Source organism: Ranitomeya variabilis, chromosome 7, assembly GCF_051348905.1.
Source record: "Ranitomeya variabilis isolate aRanVar5 chromosome 7, aRanVar5.hap1, whole genome shotgun sequence".
Taxonomy (NCBI): Eukaryota; Metazoa; Chordata; class Amphibia; order Anura; family Dendrobatidae; genus Ranitomeya; species Ranitomeya variabilis.
The window spans coordinates 106,592,101-106,610,562 of NC_135238.1; the positions used below are offsets into that span (position 1 = coordinate 106,592,101).

At 50.8% G+C, this 18,462-nt stretch overlaps 1 protein-coding gene and 1 long non-coding RNA gene across 4 annotated transcripts in view; one reads left to right on the forward strand and one right to left on the reverse strand.

The window, feature by feature from the left end:
• Positions 1 to 2,384: 2,384 nt before the first annotated feature.
• LOC143786344 (uncharacterized) lies at positions 2,385 to 7,387 on the reverse strand. Its single transcript, XR_013218269.1, has 2 exons — positions 7,310 to 7,387; positions 2,385 to 3,607 (listed from the first exon to the last, which is right to left on the reverse strand). It is a non-coding gene; the product is annotated as an uncharacterized LOC143786344 (long non-coding RNA).
• The window catches only part of STAT1 (signal transducer and activator of transcription 1), a 2,295,457-nt gene continuing 2,284,370 nt past the window's right edge, over positions 7,376 to 18,462 (forward strand). For all 3 annotated transcript variants that reach the window (XM_077275645.1, XM_077275646.1, XM_077275644.1), the window contains exon 1: positions 7,376 to 7,541. The gene's annotated coding sequence lies outside the window, so the exon portion shown is untranslated. The remainder of the gene's footprint in view (positions 7,542 to 18,462) is intronic.

Genomic DNA, 18,462 nt, shown 5'->3' on the forward strand with positions numbered 1-18,462 from the left:
CGGCACTCCAGAGCGGAGCGTGCGGCCGCATAGGAACACATGGAGCTGCATGCTCCGCTCCAAAGTGTCGGCGCCACAGCTTGGTTTCCACATGCGAGATACGGATGTGTTTTTCGCAAATGGAAACAAGCCCTAACAGTTGTTGTAGAGATGTGTCTGCTGCTAGAACTCTGTGTGGCATTGACCTGGTCTCTAATCTGAGCTGCTGTTAACCTACGATTTCTGAGGCTGGTGACTCGGATAAACTTATCCTCAGAAGCAGAGGTGACTCTTGGTATTCCTTTCCTGGGGCGGTCCTCATGTGAGCCAGTTTCTTAGTAGCGCTTGGTGGTTTTTGCCACTGCACTTGGGGACACTTTCAAAGTTTTCCCAATTTTTCGGACTGACTGACCTTCATTTCTTAAAGTAATGATGGCCACTCGTTTTTCTTTACTTACCTGCTTTTTTCCTGCCATAATACAAATTCTAACAGTCTATTCGGTAGGACTATCAGCTGTGTATCCACCAGACTTCTGCACAACACAACTGATGGTCCCAAACCCATTTATAAGGCAAGAAATCCCACTTATTAAACCTGACAGGGCACACCTGTGAAGTGAAAATCATTCCCAGTGACTACCTCTTGCAGCTCATCAAGAGAATGCCAAGAGTGTGCAAAGCAGTCAAAGAAAAAGGTGGCTACTTTGAAGAACCTAGAATATAAGACATAATTTCAGTTGTTTCACACTTTTTTGTTAAGTATATAATTCCACGTGTTAATTCATAGTTTTGATGCCTTCAGTGTGAATGTACAATTTTCATAGTCATGAAAATACAGAAAAATCTTTAAATGAGGTGTGTCCAAACTTTTGGTCTGTAGTGTATCTCTTTAGATTTTAAATACACCTATACTGTGTGTATATATATCTATTCTATTGTAACCTGTCAGTGTGATTTTACTGTACACTGCACCTGAATTGTCGGCCTTTCAAAGGACACCGTTGCGTATTTCTCGCAAGTCACACTGATGGCCCGTGTGGTGCGAGTTTTTCTTGCACAAATATACTTTCATTGGCGAGTCTCGGCTGATATACGGTGCAAATCACAGCATACTGCAATTTCACTCGCACATATACGGCCGTGAAAAAAAAAGTGATGGGAGATTAACATTGGTTCGAGTGCTATGCGATTTTTTTCTCGCATAGCACTCGTCCGTATTCCTCTCTTGTGTGACTCCGGCCTTAAAGGGAAAATCACTAAAAATGTATATTTTTTAAAATTTGTAAAATTTCAGATTTTTTACAAAATAAAGCAAAACATATCAACTCAAGTATACCATTATCATAAAGTCTAATATAACACGAAAAAAAAAATTAATCTCAAAATCAATGGGATGTTGAAGCATTCCAGAGTTATTACTATATAAAGTGACACTGGTCAGATTTTAAAAAATTGGCCCCGCCACAAAGGGGCTAAGAGCTTGTACATGTGAACATTGTTTCAAAGGTGGCTTACCTGTCTCAGGCAGGTTTCACACCAGCGTTCGGCAGCCTTCTTCCTCCATTAAGCCCCGCCCACTGCTGCACCTCTTCCTTCAGATCCTCCTAAGTCTGCATGCGTCCCCTATCTAACATTGGGTACGCAGGCATGCCTCATTTTGAAGATGCGCTGAACTGCGTCGAACGCAACATGTTGCATTTTATTGCAGTCGGCGCAGCATTAAAACAACGCATGTGGAGGCATCCGCTTGGCCTGCGTACCCAATATTAAAGATAGGGTATGCAGGACGCATGCAGACGTAGGCGGAACTGAATAAAGAGTTGTGGCAGTGAGCAGGGCTTAGGCTGCTTTCACACTAGTCAGTCGGTACGGGCCGTCGCAGACCGTCGGCCCGACGGACAGTGTGTTTTATGTAGAACAACGTGGGCAGCGGAGGCAGTTTTACAACGCATCCGTGGCCCATTGTGAGTTCTGGGGAGGAGGGGGCGGAGTTTCGGCCATGCATGCGCGGTCGAAAATGGCGGACTCGACGCACAAAAAAAGTTACATGGAACTTTTTTTGTGCCGACGGTCCGCCAAAACACGACGCATCTGTCGCATGACGGATGCGACGTGTGGCAATCCGTCCCAATGTGTTGCTAATGAAAGTCTATGGAGAAAAAACGCATCATGCAGGCAACTTTGCAGGATGCGTTTTTTCTCCAAAACGACGCATTGAGACGTACAGCAAGCGACGTTAGTGTGAAAGTAGCCTTAACGGAGGAAGAAGGCTGCCATCCGCAGTCCTGCCGAACGCTGGTGTGAAACCAGCCTAAGGCTGTTATTATAGCACCTTACATGTGTTACACAGATACATCATGAGCTTGTCCTGCCCTACGCATGAAATGAAAGGCTAAAATACAATGTGGAGACTTCATCAGAGCAATGTTTTATTTACATTCAGAACTGGTTTAAGAGGAACAAATGACCATTTCCCACAGAAATCTCAGACTTTTACTTATAGAAATACTGGATAAATATCATTTTACCATTAGATATAGAAACATTTCTAATTTTATAAAACTGCATTTTTTTGCATTGAATAACTTTATGCCTTTGCTTGTTTCATTTTATGCATTTCTACAGTATTTTCAAACTGTAATATGCTGTTGGTGCATGCGGGCTGGACTGTCGGTTTGGTATGTGGCTCTGTTCCCCCCAGGCCTGCCTCCGATGTCTGAGGTTTCGGTGTCCCAGACCAGAGATCATAATACCGGCCTTGAATTGTGAAGGACACGGCAGCCGACCCTGAGAAACATCCTAGGTGGGAACGCCCCATCATGTCGAAGAGAGTCTGCTAGATCCAGGCCTAGCAGACCAGTGCTGGTGGGTTCATGGATGCCAGGAGGGGGTTGGCCTAAAGGAAGGTCTCGTCTTTTCCTGGCGGGTCGGAGAGTTGTCCCATCGGTTTTTTGGACAGAACATTTCCAAAACAACCAAAATTGAACAGCAGATCTCTTGGGAGGCAGACTTTAGTCCTCTGTTGCAGAAGCGAAGTACTCTTAAACTGATAAGTGCAGAGTAGGACACACTAGAAAGTTGGCGTGCATGATTGTTCAGGGCACTGGCGGTGTGGACCGGCCACCAGAGAAGGCCTTGACCGAAGCCTGGATATTTTAAGAGCAGGGTCACAGGAGCCTCTGGAAAACATGGAGGCTGCATGAATAGGAAGGTTTCCCCAGGAGACGTCCATATAGCTCAGGGGCAAACTAGGACATACTTGTCCTGTCCTTTCCATTTTTTTTTTTTTTTTTTTTTTAAAGTAGCCCCCTCACTGCCTGGTAGGATATATGTGTCCTGAAGATCACACATCATTCTTCACAGACCGATGATGAAGATGGGCATGGAATAACCTGGACGCAGACCTTTCGGCGGCTGGCACATAACGGATTCGTCTTCCCTCCCTACTCTATCTGGCTCTGGGGGGGCCAGAGGGTAGGGGGATTCGTGGCATGGACCGTCCTCTGGGGAACCACAAACACTCTTGATGTGTTAGGGCCTTGCCTCGTAGACCACAGATGATACGGTAGTGACAATTCTAGGTGGGAGATTAGAGTGACAATTCCACTGTCGCCCTCAAAAGCCGTATCTGGGAAAAAAAAAAAAAAAAAAAAAAAAAAAAAAAAAAAAAAAGAAAAAAAAAGAAAAAAGGAAAATCGTTAATAAAAAAACCCCCCAAAACCTAAGTCAGAAACTGGGCTGGGTGGTCCAGACCCATGTCTGCCTCCTACTGACATTAAGCTAAAAAGGATTAGCTTCGTGCCAGTTGGTGGTGTGGCCTCCTCTACAGGGAAATATCTACATTTTTTTTTTGCATAGCATAAGCAGCATACACTCATATTTTTTTTTGTGTACCCCAATGAAGCATTAGCCCCCCCCCCCACATCAACCAGATGGCCACACAGCATAACCTCGCTCCCCCAGTCAGAAACCTCCACCTCACATTAACCAGCGGGCCACACAGCATAACCTCGCTCCCCCAGTCAGAAACATCCACCTCACATTAACCAGCGGACCCCACAGGATAAATCCAAAGCCCACCAGACATTCCCTCCCCTCAAGCGTAAATCCAAATATGACGCCCCCTGCCCCAACCATAAATCCCATCAGACACCCCCTCCAATCGAACGCCACCCCAGCTTAAACTCTCATCGGACGTCCAACCCCCACAAACCCCCATCGGACGTCCAACCCCCATCGGACGTCCAACCCCCACAAACCCCCATCGGACGTACAACCCCCACCGGACGCGGAACCCCCCCACCCAGCAGAAACCCCCAGATGTAGACCCCCCACCCAGCAGAAACCCCCATCAGACGTGGACCCCCCCACCCAGCACAAACCCCCATCGGACTTGGACCCCCCCTTCGGACGTCCAACCCCCACAAACCCCCATCGGACGTCCAACACCCATCGGACATGGACCCCCCCACCCAGCACACACCCCCTTCGATGTCCACCCCCCACCCAGCTTAAACCCTCTTCAGCCCCCCCCAAACCCAACCCATAAGCAGGTCGCCCCCCAATAAAAGGGATCCCCCAGTAAGCAGCAGGTCGTCCCCAAATCCAACCACGGGATCCCCCCAATAGCCAGCAGCAGGTCGCCTCCCCACATTCTACGACAAGCAGGTCGCCTCCCCACATTCAACGACAAGCAGGTCGCCTCCCCACATTCAACGACAAGCAGGTCGCCTCCCCACATTCAACGACAAGCAGGTCGCCTCCCCACATTCAACGACAAGCAGGTCGCCTCCCCACATTCAACGACAAGCAGGTCGCCTCCCCACATTCAACGACAAGCAGGTCGCCTCCCCACATTCAACGACAAGCAGGTCGCCTCCCCACATTCAACGACAAGCAGGTCGCCTCCCCACATTCAACGACAAGCAGGTCGCCTCCCCACATTCAACGACAAGCAGGTCGCCTCCCCACATTCAACGACAAGCAGGTCGCCTCCCCACATTCAACGACAAGCAGGTCGCCTCCCCACATTCAACGACAAGCAGGTCGCCTCCCCACATTCAACGACAAGCAGGTCGCCTCCCCACATTCAACGACAAGCAGGTCGCCTCCCCACAAGCAGGTCGCCCTCAAATCTCACCACAGGGGTCCCCCAAATAGCCTGCAGCAGGTCACCCCTCACATGCAGGTCGCCTCCCCACATCCCACCACAAGCAGGTCACCCCCACATCCCACCACAGGGGTCCCCCAATAGCTTGCAGCAGGTCTCCCCCCACATCCACCACAAGGGTCCCCCCCAATAGACAGCAGGTCACGCCCTCCCAAAACCCGACCACTAGCATGTCGCCCTCAAACCCCACCACCAGGGTCTCCCCAATAGCCAGCAGCAGGTCGACCCCACTAAAAGGGGTCCACCCCGTAAGCAGCAAGTCACCTCCAAACCCCACCACAGGGGTCCCCCTCAATAGCCAGCAGGTCACCCCCAAACCCCACCACAGGGGCCCATCAATAGCCATCAGCAGGTCACCCCTCCACAAGCAGGTCGCCCCCACTAAAAGGGGTCCCGCAACAAGCAGGTCGCCTCCCCAAACCCAACCATAAGCAGGTCACCCTCACTAAAAGGGGTCCCCCGCACGCAGATCGCCCCCAAATCACACCACAGGGTTCCCACCATAGGGGTCACCCCAATAGCCAGCAGCAGGTCTCCCACCCCAAACAAGTCACCCCATAAGCAGCAGGTCACCCCTAAATCCCACCACAGGGGTCCCCCCAAATGCCAGCAGGTCCCCCCCCCACAAGCAGGTCACCCCCCACTAAAATGGGTCACCCCAATAGCATGCAGCAGCTCGCCCCCCCACAAGCAGGTCAGGGGTCCCCCAATAGCCTGCAGCCCCCCTCACACAAGCAGGTCGCCTACCACAGAAGTCCACCACAACAGCCAGCAGCAGTCCCCCACCCCACAAAATCCCACAATAGCCAGCAGCAGCAGGTCCCCCCAAAATCCCACCACAGGGGTCCCCCACAATAGCCAGCAGCAGCGGAGCCTCCCAAAATCCCACCGCAGGGGTCCCCCACAATAGCCAGCAGCAGCAGAGCCCCCCCAAATCCCACCGCAGGGGTCCCCCACAATAGCCAGCAGCAGCGGAGCCCCCCAAAATCCCACCACAGGGGTCCCCCACAATAGCCAGAAGCAGCGGAGCCCCCCAAAAATCCCACCGCAGGGATCCCCCACAATAGCCAGCAGCAGCGGAGCCCCCCAAAATCCCACCGCAGGGGTCCCCCACAATAGCCAGCAGCAGCGGAGCCCCCCCAAAATCCCACCACAGGGGTCCCCCACAATAGCCAGCAGCAGCGGAGCCCACCAAAACCACACCGCAGCGGTCCCCCACAATAGCCAGCAGCAGCGGAGCCCCCCAAAACCACACCGCAGCGGTCCCCCACAATAGCCAGCAGCAGTGGAGCCCCCCAAAATCCCACCGCAGGGATCCCCCACAATAGCCAGCAGCAGCAGAGCCCCCCCAAATCCCACCGCAGCGGTCCCCTACAATAGCCAGCAGCAGCGGAGCCCCCCAAAATCCCACCGCAGCGGTCCCCCACAATAGCCAGCAGCAGTGGAGCCCCCCCAAAATCCCACCGCAGCGGTCCCCCACAATAGCACCGCAGGGGTCCCCCACAATAGCCAGCAGCAGCGAAGCCCCCCCAAAATAACACCGCAGGGGTCCCCCACAATAGCCAGCAGTAGCGGAGCCCCCCAAAATCCCACCACAGGGGTCCCCCACAATAGCCAGCAGCAGCGGAGCCCCCCCAAATCCCACCACAGGGGTCCCCCACAATAGCCAGCAGCAGCGGAGCCCCCAAAAATCCCACCGCAGGGGTCCCCCACAATAGCCAGCAGCAGCCGAGCCCCCCAAAATCCCACCGCAGGGGTCCCCCACAATAGCCAGCAGCAGCGGAGCCCCCCCAAAATCCCACCACAGGGGTCCCCCACAATAGCCAGCAGCAGCGGAGCCCCCCAAAATCCCACCGCAGGGGTCCCCCACAATAGCCAGCAGCAGCCGAGCCCCCCAAAATCCCACCGCAGGGGTCCCCCACAATAGCCAGCAGCAGCCGAGCCCCCCAAAATCCCACCGCAAGGGTCCCCCACAATAGCCAGCAGCAGCGGAGCCCCCCAAAATACCACCGCAGGGGTCCCCCACAATAGCCAGCAGCAGCAGAGCCCCCCATAATCCCACCACGGGTCACTCCCCACACAGACAAGTAGGTCGACCACCACAGGGCCTCCCCCCAATAGCGATCGGCAAGTAGCATTTTTCACCCTGAAACCACTGACCTCCATGGCGTCCACAAGCTGTCATGCTGCTTTCCTTTGCCGCCTTGGAGAACACGCCCCCTCCCAATAGGACACGCCCCCGGAAATGACGTCACACCTTGAAGGAGCCCATATACTCTAGCATTTACCTGCCTAGAACTGGCACTTTCGCTTTTGATTACTGTTTGCAGAGTCGGTAAAACGCTTTGTTAGAGAAAATCTGAACGTGTGAGATCTGCATCATAGATTACAGGTTAGTAGACTACACGGCACAAGAAAAGCGGAGGCAGTGTGCGGATAATCGGACGATATCACGTAGGTTCGAGTATCGCTAAACTTCCTGGTTCTTCAGGAAGTCACCAGACCGCGATTGTGAAATGACTACATCTGATTATTGTGAATGTGTTTTGCCGGACCTTATTGTAGAATTGCAATCTTTTTACGCATGTCACCCTCTCCTCTGCTCACCTCTCGCCGCATGTCACCTGCTTCTCTGCTCACCTCTCGCCGCATGTCACCTGCTTCTCTGCTCGCCTTTCGCCGCATGTCACCTGCTTCTCTGCTCGCCTTTCGCCGCATGTCACCTGCTTCTCTGCTCGCCTTTCGCCGCATGTCACCTGCTTCTCTGCTCGCCTCTCGCCGCATGTCACCTGCTTCTCTGCTCGCCTCTCGCCGCATGTCACCTGCTTCTCTGCTCGCCTCTCGCCGCATGTCACCTGCTTCTCTGCTCGCCTCTCGCCGCATGTCACCTGCTTCTCTGCTCGCCTCTCGCCGCATGTCACCTGCTTCTCTGCTCGCCTCTCGCCGCATGTCACCTGCTTCTCTGCTCGCCTCTCGCAACATGTCATCCTACGTTCGTCATGCGCCCCTATATTTAACATGGGGGCGCATGGACATGCGTCGCACTTGCGTTTTGCGCCGCATGCGTCGCTGCGGCGCCCGCGTCCGGGCGCAGAGGACGCAGCGAGTTGCATTTTTGCTGCGTCCAAAATCAATTAAAAAAAGGACGCATGCGGTGCAAAACGCAGCGTTGTGCATGCGTTTTGCTGCGTTTTTGTTTGCGTTGTGCGCTGCGGCGCCGACGCTGCGGCGCGCGGCGCCGACGCTGCGGCGCACAACGCAAATGTGAACATAGCCTAAGGCTACGTTCACATTTGCGGTCAGCGCCGCATGCGTCATGCGCCCCTATATTTAACATGGGGGCGCATGGACATGCGTTGTGCTGCGTTTAGCGCCGCATGGCCGCAAGCGTTGGACGCAAGAAACGCATCAAGTTGCATTTTTTTTGCGTCCAACTTTCGGCCAAAAACGACGCATGCGGCGCAAAACGCAGCGTTTTAGCGTGCGTTTTGCCGCGTTTTTGTTTGCGTTGTGCGCTGCTGCGCTGACGCTGCGGCGCACAACGCAAATGTGAACGTAGCCTTAGGCTACGTTCACATTAGCGTTAAGCTAATGTGCGTCGGGTTTGCGTCGGCGACGCAGCGGCGACGCATGCGTCATGCGCCCCTATACTTAAAGGGAACCTGTCACCCCATTTTTTCGGTATGAGATAAAAATACCGTTAAATAGGGCCTGAGCTGTGCATTACAATAGTGTATTTTGTGGACCCTGATTCCCCACCTATGCTGCCGAAATACGTTACCGAAGTAGTCGTTTTCGCCTGTCAATCAGGCTGGTCAGGTCAAAAGGGTGTGGTGTCCTCCCCCAGATCTTGCGTAGTGTTCCGTTGGTGGCGTAGTGGTGTGCGCATGCCCAAGGTCCCGAATCCTCTGCCAGGTGTGTGAAAACAACAGCGATGTCCGTTATTCCATTGGTGGTCGGTGGGCGCGGCCATCTTGCTTTGGCCGCAGAATCGGCGCTCTGCTGGCCGCGGCTTCAGGAAAATGGCCGCGGGCATCCGCGCGTGCGCAGATGGCTATCGCGGCGGCCATTTTCGTGAAGCAGAATTCGCATCTCGGCTTCACGAAAATGGCCGCCGCGATAGCCATCTGCGCACGCGCGGATGCCCGCGGCCATTTTCCTGAAGCCGCGGCCAGCAGAGCGCCGATTCTGCGGCCAAAGCAAGATGGCCGCGCCCACCGACCACCAATGGAATAACGGACATCGCTGTTGTTTTCACACCCCTGGCAGAGGATTCGGGACCTTGGGCATGCGCACACCACTACGCCACCAACGGAACACTACGCAAGATCTGGGGGAGGACACCACACCCTTTTGACCTGACCAGCCTGATTGACAGGCGAAAACGACTACTTCGGTAACGTATTTCGGCAGCATAGGTGGGGAATCGGGGTCCACAAAATACACTATTGTAATGCACAGCTCAGGCCCTATTTAACGGTATTTTTATCTCATACCGAAAAAACGGGGTGACAGGTTCCCTTTAACATGGGGGACGCATGTGTTTTTTTTTTTTGTTGCGTTGTGCGACACATGCGTCTTTTTTGCCGCAAGCGTCGGACCAAGAAAACGCAACAAGTTGCATTTTTCTTGCGTCCGATTTTCGGCAAAAACCGATGCATGCGTCGCAAAACGCAGCGTTTTTGCGTGCGTTTTGACGCGTTGTGCGTTGCGTCGCTGACGCAACGGCGCACAACGCTAGTGTGAACGTAGCCTAACTCGCTTCTCTGCTTGCCTCTCACGGCGTGTTACCCGCTTCTCTTGCTTGCCTCTGGTGGCATGTTACCCGTTTCTCTTGCTTGCCTCTGGTGGCATGTTACCCGTTTCTCTTGCTTGCCTCTGGTGGCATGTTAACCTCTTCTCTTGCTCGCCTCTGGCGGCATGTTAACCTCTTCTCTTGCTCGTCTCTGGCGGCATGTTAACCTCTTCTCTTGCTCGTCTCTGGCGGCATGTTAACCTCTTCTCTTGCTCGTCTCTGGCGGCATGTTAACCTCTTCTCTTGCTCGTCTCTGGCGGCATGTTAACCTCTTCTCTTGCTCGTCTCTGGCGGCATGTTAACCTCTTCTCTTGCTCGTCTCTGGCGGCATGTTAACCTCTTCTCTTGCTCGTCTCTGGCGGCATGTTAACCTCTTCTCTTGCTCGTCTCTGGCGGCATGTTACCTGCTTCTCTTGCTCGCCTCTGGCGGCATGTTACCTGCTTCTCTGGCGGCATGTTAAAGATGACACATTTCCTTTGTGTCATTTTTTTTATTTTTACATCTTTAACATTTTAAAAATTACCCACTTCTCTGCTCGCCTCTCATGACGTGTTACCCGCTTCTCTAGTTCGCCTTTGGCGGCATGTTACCCGCTTCTCTTGCTTGCCTCTGGCGGCATGTTAACCACTTTCTCTTGCTTGCCTCTGGCGGCATGTTAACCCCTTCTCTTGTTTGCCTCTGGCGCATGTTACCCACATCTCTTGCTCGCCTCTGGCATGTTACCCGGTTCTCTTGCTCCCCTCTGATGGCATGTTACCCACTTCACTTGCTCGCCTCTCGCGTAATGTTACCCTCCTCACTTGCTCGCCTCTGGCGGCACGTTAGCCGCTTCTCTTGCTCGCCTCTGGCGGCACGTTAGCCGCTTCTCTTGCTCGCCTCTGGCGGCACGTTAGCCGCTTCTCTTGCTCGCCTCTGGCGGCACGTTAGCCGCTTCTCTTGCTCGCCTCTGGCGGCACGTTAGCCGCTTCTCTTGCTCGCCTCTGGCGGCACGTTAGCCGCTTCTCTTGCTCGCCTCTGGCGGCACGTTAGCCGCTTCGCTTGCTCGCCTCTGGCGTCACGTTAGCCGCTTCTATGTTAAAGATGACATATTTCCTTTGTTTTAGGAATTTTTTTTTTTACATCTTTAACATTTTAAAAATTGCATAAAGGAAAGTGGGCAAATGGCAAAGTTTGTTCACCCTGCATTGTAGTACCTAGTAGCTCCCCCTTTTCACTTATCACAGCTTTTAAATGCTTTTTGTAGCCAGCCAAGAGTTTTCAATTCTTGTTTGAATATTCTTCCAGTTGTGTGAGATTCCTGGGTCGTCTTGCATACACTGCTATTATGGGGTTTAGCCGCACATTTTCAATGATGTTCAGATCAGGGACATGTGAGGATCATTGTAAAACCTTCAGCTTGCATCTTTGGAGGTAGAATATTGTGGATTCTGACGTGTGTGTGTGTGTGTATAGGATCTTTATACATTTGTAGAAGTCATCCTCTTTTCAACTTCAGCTTTTTTAAGATGGTGTTAGGTTTGCATCAAGAATTTGTTGAACTTTAATTGAATCTATTTTTTCCCCCATGCATAATGGTTGGCGAGATTGTTCTTTTTCTGAAACTCTGTGCCTTTTTTTCTCCACACGTACATATCGTTGATCATTGTGGCCAGAGTTCTATTTTAACCTCATCGGTCCACATGAAATGTTTCCAAAATGCATCAGGCTTGTTTAAATGTTCTTTTGCATACTTCTGATGCAGAATTTTATGTTGAGGACACAGCTGTGTTTTTCTTCTGATGACTCTAACATAAAGGCCATGTTTGTGCAGGTGTCTCTGTGCAGTAGAACAATGTATCACAACTCCAGAGTCTGCTAAATTTTTCTGAACGTCTTTTCCAGTCAAGCTGAGGTTCTGAGGTGCCTATATAGCAATCCTACCATTAGCTGTCAGTGAAATTTGGCTAAAGGTACCGTCACATTAAGCGACGCTGCAGCGATATAGACAACGATGCCGATCGCTGCAGCGTCGCTGTTTCGTCGTTGTGTGGTCGCTGGAGAGCTGTCACACAGACAGCTCTCCAGCGACCAACGATGCCGAAGTTCCTGGGTAACCAGGGTAAACATCGGGTTACTAAGCGCAGGGCCGCGCTTAGTAACCCGATGTTTACCCTGGTTACCAGTGTAAATGTAAAAAAACCCAAACACTAAATACTTACATTCCGGTGCCTGTCGTGTCCCCCAGCGTCCGCTTCCCTGCACTGTGTAAGCGCCGGCCCTAAAGCAGAGCGGTGACGTCACCGCTGTGCTCTGCTTTACGGCCGGCCGGCGCTGACACAGTGCAGGGAAGCGGACGCGGGGGGACGCGACAGACATCAGAAGGTGAGTATGTAGTGTTTTTTTTTTTTTTTTTTACATTTACACTGGTAACCAGGGTAAACATCGGGTTACTAAGCGCGGCCCTGCAATCGACTCATTGCTGAAGGCCCCGTCGATGACCAAGCAAGCTGATGAGAGGTTACAAACCTTTGCCCCCTCTACCTACCGCCACGGAGGATCATGTGTATGACCTACACAGGACTCAAACCCCCAAACAACATCATTAGGGCCTGTTCAACACCATCCCGCAAGCTGGTTAAAAATATATCGAGCCCGATGTCCGTGAGGTGGATGCCGTCCTGTCTCAGTAAAGTTGAATTGTCTCCTTCTAAGGCTACGTTCACATTTGCGTTGTGCGCCGCAGCGCACAACGCAAACGAAAACGCGGCAAAACGCACGCTAAAACGCTGCGTTTTGCGCCGCATGCGTCCTTTTTGGCCGAAAGTTGGACGCAAAAAAAATGCAACTTGAAGCGTTTCTTGCGTCCAACGCTTGCGGCCATGCGGCGCAAAACGCAGCACAACGCATGTCCATGCGCCCCCATGTTAAATATAGGGGCGCATGACGCATGCGGCGCCGCTGCGGCGCTGACCGCAAATGTGAACGTAGCCTAACTCGTGGCGAACCACGATGCCGTAATTTTCTCTCACAAACTTCGACATCTTCGTGTTACTCCTTTTTCATGATTTATTGATGGCTTTCGCGTCCTTGGCTCCGTGCTAAACCGCTCGTGGTATTATCTCAGACCTCACCACCACCATATCTGGTAATAGACAAATATACCGCTCTATGTCTGTTGACATCACTGTGTATAGCTCGGCCCCTTTCCTCTTGCCCAGATCATTGCCCCCAGCATGTAGCACTAGTACCAGTGGCCCCTTGGCCCTCTTAGCAATGTCGACCATCTCTCGGAAGATCTGACGCCACCGGACCCCTCTGATGCTTCTCGAGTTGACCTCCAGCTTTGGGAAGCCAAAATTTGTTCCGCCTGCCATAGTTTGGCCCTTTTGCACACCCAGTAGACAAAAGATTTATATAGCGCCAACATATTCCGCAGCGCTTTACAAATTATAGAGGGGACTTGTACAGACAATAGACATTACAGCATAACAGAAATCACGGTTCAAAATAGATACCAAGAGGAATGACTGGCCCTGCCCCCAAGCTTACAAACTATGAGGAAAAGGGGAGACACGAGAGGTGGATGGTAACAATTGCTTTAGTTATTTGGACCAGCCATAGTGTAAGGCTCGGGTGTTCATGAAAAGCTGCATGAACCAGTTAACTGCCTAAGTATGTAGCAGTACAGATGCAGAGGGCTATTAACTGCATGAAGTGTATGAAAACATGATGCGAGGAACCTGATTATGTTTTTTTTTTTCTTTTTTTGAATGGGCCACACAGGGATAGTTTGGCCTACCGCCTCAACGCATTAACCTATCTGAACAAATGAGTTTTTAGGGCGCGCTTAAAACTGGGGGGATTGGGGATTAATCGTATTAACCTAGGTAGTGCATTCCAAAGAGTCGGCGCAGCCCGTGTAAAGTCTTGGAGACGGGAGTGGGAGGTTCTGATTATTGAGGATGCTAACCTGGGAAGGAAGACTTTGAAGACCTGCCAATCGGAAGATAACAAAGAGTTAACAATTTTATCATCTCCATCTGGTACGGCACCAGATGTTGTGTTTGAGGCATAATAGTACTAGTTGGCGCAACAGCGCGGGGAAGAAGAGAACATGCTGTTTAAGGTTTTTGCTGTTCTCGGCTGTTTGGTTAAAAATCTGATGTTCATATTTTTCATTTGGGCACCCCAAAGCTCGACGGATGTTACTATCACGAAAATTTCTACCAGTGCTGGGTCGCGGTCCCAGGCGGCTGTGGTCCATAATTCTGGCCAGGTGCCTTTGCACCATTGGTCCTTGTAGATTGCCACAAAACCGTCTGTGATATTTCCACCCACCACTAGGCCTAAATCTTTGCTTGGCATCTCCTGCGCCATTACGCATGTATGCCCATTGTAGGATTCTAGGAATGTCCTCCAGACCAGCAAGTCCGCCTTAAAGGAGCGGTTGAGTCTAATTCTGTGGCCTGGCTGGGCAATGCACTTGGTTGCTAGCGATAATCTTGTAGATTGTGAGCCCTCGCGGGCAGGGTCCTCACTCCTCCTGTACCAGTTATGACTTGTATTGTTCAAGATTATTGTACTTGTTTTTATTATGTATACCCCTCCTCACTTGTAAAGCGCCATGGAATAAATGGCGCTATAACAATAAATAATAATAATAATAATAATAATCGGCGTGAAAAAGCTCTGCCCACTGGCATTACGCCACAAGCAAAGTTGAGCAAACCTAGCAGGGACTGCATCTGCTGTAAGGTGACTTTTTTAGCTTCGTGGAAGCTTTCAACCATCTGCAGAGTTTTTTGTAGTTGTTCAGCTGGTAATTGAAAAACTATTGCATTGTTATCTATTTTGATGCCGAGGAAAGGCAGAACGTTACACAGGCCAACTCTTTTTTTTTTTTCAGGTGATAGTGGTACTCTGAATTTACTAGATATAAACTTAAACTTTTGGAGAAGGAAGGAGCAGAGTTTAGAGTCCCTGTGACCAACGAACAAAAAATCGTCGAGGTAGTGAATTGTTGAATTGCTGCTGGTTTTGTGTTGTACTGCCCAGTCTAGGAATGTACTGAAAAGCTCAAAATGGCGACAGGAAATGGAGTAGCCCATTGGTAGGCACATGTCGAATTAAAACACCTGGTCCACCTTGCAACCCAATAAATGGAAGCATTCAGGGTGCACGGGCTAAAGGCGGAAAGCTGACTTTCGGATTTTGCCAACAGGGCACTGGGCCCAGCTGCGTGCACAAGCTCGACTGCCCTGTCGAAAGAAGCCTAGGTTACGGACGTCTCTTCTGCGGGTATCGTGTCGTAAACCCATGCACCTTTTGGGTAGGAAAGGTGATGTATTAGCCGAAATTTTCCGGGTTCTTTTTTGGGAACAATACCTAATGGCGAGATCCTGAAATTTCTGAATAGCAATGATTTAAATGGGCCCGCCATCCTGCCTAGTTCTACCTCTTTTTGGATTTTTTTGATGTAAAATCTTTGGAATTTGCGTGCCGATTTTAGATTATTTGCCGTATTCTGTGTTTGACTAAATTTATTATTATTATTATTATTATTATAGCGCCATTTATTCCATGGCGCTTTACATGTGAGGAGGGGTATACATAATAAAAACAAGTACAATAATCTTGAACAATACAAGTCACAACTGGAACAGGAGGAGAGAGGACCCTGCCCGCGAGGGCTCACAATCTACAAGGGATGGGTGAGGATACAGTAGGTGAGGATAGAGCTGGTCGTGCAGCGGTTTGGTCGATTGGTGGTTACTGCAGGTTGTAGGCTTGTCGGAAGAGGTGGGTCTTCGGGTTCTTTTTGAAGGTTTCGATGGTAGACGAGAGTCTGATATGTTGTGGAAGAGAGTTCCAGAGTAGGGGGGATGCACGAGAGAAATCTTGTATGCGATTGTGTGAAGAGGAGATAAGAGGGGAGTAGAGAAGGAGGTCTTGTGAGGATCGGAGGTTGCGTGCAGGAAAGTACCGGGAGACGAGGTCACAGATGTATGGAGGAGACAGGGTGTGGATGGCTTTGTATGTCATGGTTGGGCTTTTGTACTGGAGTCTCTGGGTAATTGGGAGCCAGTGAAGGGATTGACAGAGGGGAGAGGCCGGGGAATAGCGGGGGGACAGGTGGATTAGTCGGACAGCAGAGTTTAGAATAGATTGGAGGGGTGCGAGAGTGTTAGAGGGGAGGCCACAGAGCAGGAGGTTACAGTAGTCGAGGCGGGAGATGATGAGGGCATGGACTAGGGTTTTTGCAGATTCTTGGTTTAGGAATGTACGGATCCGTGAAATATTTTTGAGTTGGAGGCGGCAGGAAGTGGAAAGGGTTTGGATATGTGGTTTGAAGGAGAGATCAGTGTCAAGGATTTCCCCAAGACAGCGGGCTTGTGGGACTGGGGAGAGTGGGCAGCCGTTTACTGTAATGAATAGGTTCGTTGGGGAGGTCGCGTGAGATGGGGGAAAGACGATGAATTCTGTTTTGTCCATGTTAAGTTTTAGAAATCTAGCGGAGAAGAAGGATGAAATAGCGGATAGACATTGAGAGATTCTGGCTAGAAGGGTGGTGATATCTGGTCCAGAGATGTAGATCTGTGTGTCATCAGCATAGAGGTGATACTGAAAGCCGTGAGATTCTATGAGCTGTCCCAGGCCAAAGGTGTAAATGGAGAAGAGCAGGGGCCCTAGAACTGAACCTTGCGGGACTCCGACAGATAGGGGCGAGGTGAGGAGGTGGTGTGTGAGTGGGAGACGCTGAATGTCCGGTCTGTTAGGTATGATGAGATCCAGGATATGGCCAAGTCTGTGATGCCAAGGGATGAGAGGGTCTGCAGCAACAGGGAATGGTCCACTGTGTCAAAGGCAGAGGACAGGTCTAGGAGGAGGAGGACAGAGTAGTACCGCTTGCTCTTGGCGGTTAATAGGTCATTGGTGACCTTAGTTAGGGCAGTTTCAGTGGAGTGGTGTGACCGGAAGCCAGATTGAAAGCGGTCGAAGAGGGAGCAGGAAGATAGATGGGAGGACAGTTCAAGATGGACGTGTTGTTCCAGTAGTTTTGAGGCATAGGGGAGAAGTGATATAGGGCGATAGCTAGATACAGAGGATGGGTCAAGAGAGGGCTTTTTGAGGATAGGTGTGATTGAGGCATGTTTAAAGCTTGAGGGGAAAACACCAGTTGTTAGTGATAGGTTGAAGAGATGGGTTAGGGTTGGGATGAAGACTGTGGCGAGGTTTGGGATGAAGTGGGATGGGATCGGATCAAGTGCACAGGTGGTGAGATGCGATCTTGAGAGTAGAGTGGAGAGTCTGTCTTCTGTAATGGTGGAGAAGTTGGTTTTGGAGGTGGAGGGCTGGGTAGTTGGGAGGAAGGGTTCTTGGGGTTGTCGACTGAAACTGTCTCTGATGCTATCAATCTTCTGCTTGAAAAATGAGGCAAAGTCTTCAGCAGAGATGAGTGGGGAGGGAGGAGGCGCTGGGGGGCGGAGGAGAGAATTGAAGGTGTTGAATAACTGTTTGGGGTTGTGGGACAGGGAGGAAATAAGAGATGAGAAGTAGGTTTGTTTTGCTGTGGCGAGTGTGGTCTTGAAGGTAGTGAGGGACTACTGGAGTTTTAAATTTGAAGGGGATAAAAAAAAAAGTATTTAAAACCGAAATAAAGCTGCTGCACCGCTTCTTTATTGGGATAAAGGTTTAGCCATGGGCCCATTGCGGTTACGTTCACCGGGGTTATGCCTCGTAAAAGCTCTGTTTGCTTGGCGGGTACACCTGGATGCAGGGTGTCCACCTCCGCAGGATGAACATTCGTGTCTATATTTACAGGACCCGTGGAAACTGCAGTATCCTTGGTTAAAAAGTAAGCAAGGCCCCTGGGCCATGTACGACTACTGAATTCTGGCCTGTGGCTGCTGAGTAATAAGTGGTCACTTCTGAAAAGGGGTCTGTTTTTGGGACAGCATGAGTCGTAACCATACGTCCGTCGCTTTTGTTGGGGTGAACAAGTAATAAAATGTTCAATTCTCTAGTTGCCTACTCCTGGCCTAATGGATATTGATCATGTGCACACTAAAGAAATACACCAGACAGACAGTCAGATGTATACTCCTTGATCAATCTGTGGCTCAGCTCCAAGAAGGGATTTTATTGGTCAAAACACAAGCTTATATATTTCCTGTAAGGTGGCTCGGTTAGCTCTAAAATGGGAGTGATCGGATGTATTTCATTGGTTAGTGGGTTGAGCAATGAGCAAGTCCATGGGCGGATCCATGAGGTCATCAGGGTGGGTTGGTCCATAAGGTCATCGGGGTGGGCGTCACTGTGGGTGGATCCATGAGGTCACAAGGGTGGGCGTCATCTTGGATACCAGAGCACATGGCATGCTAATAAAGGAAATGGCAGCCATCTTTAGTGTCTCATTGATCATCTTGGATACCAGCACATGGTTCTGATACAGGAAATGGCAGCCATCTTTAGGGTCTCACTTTGATCTGAGGAAAACTTATGTAAGGTTAAACAATACACGTTATGGGTTGCTTCTCT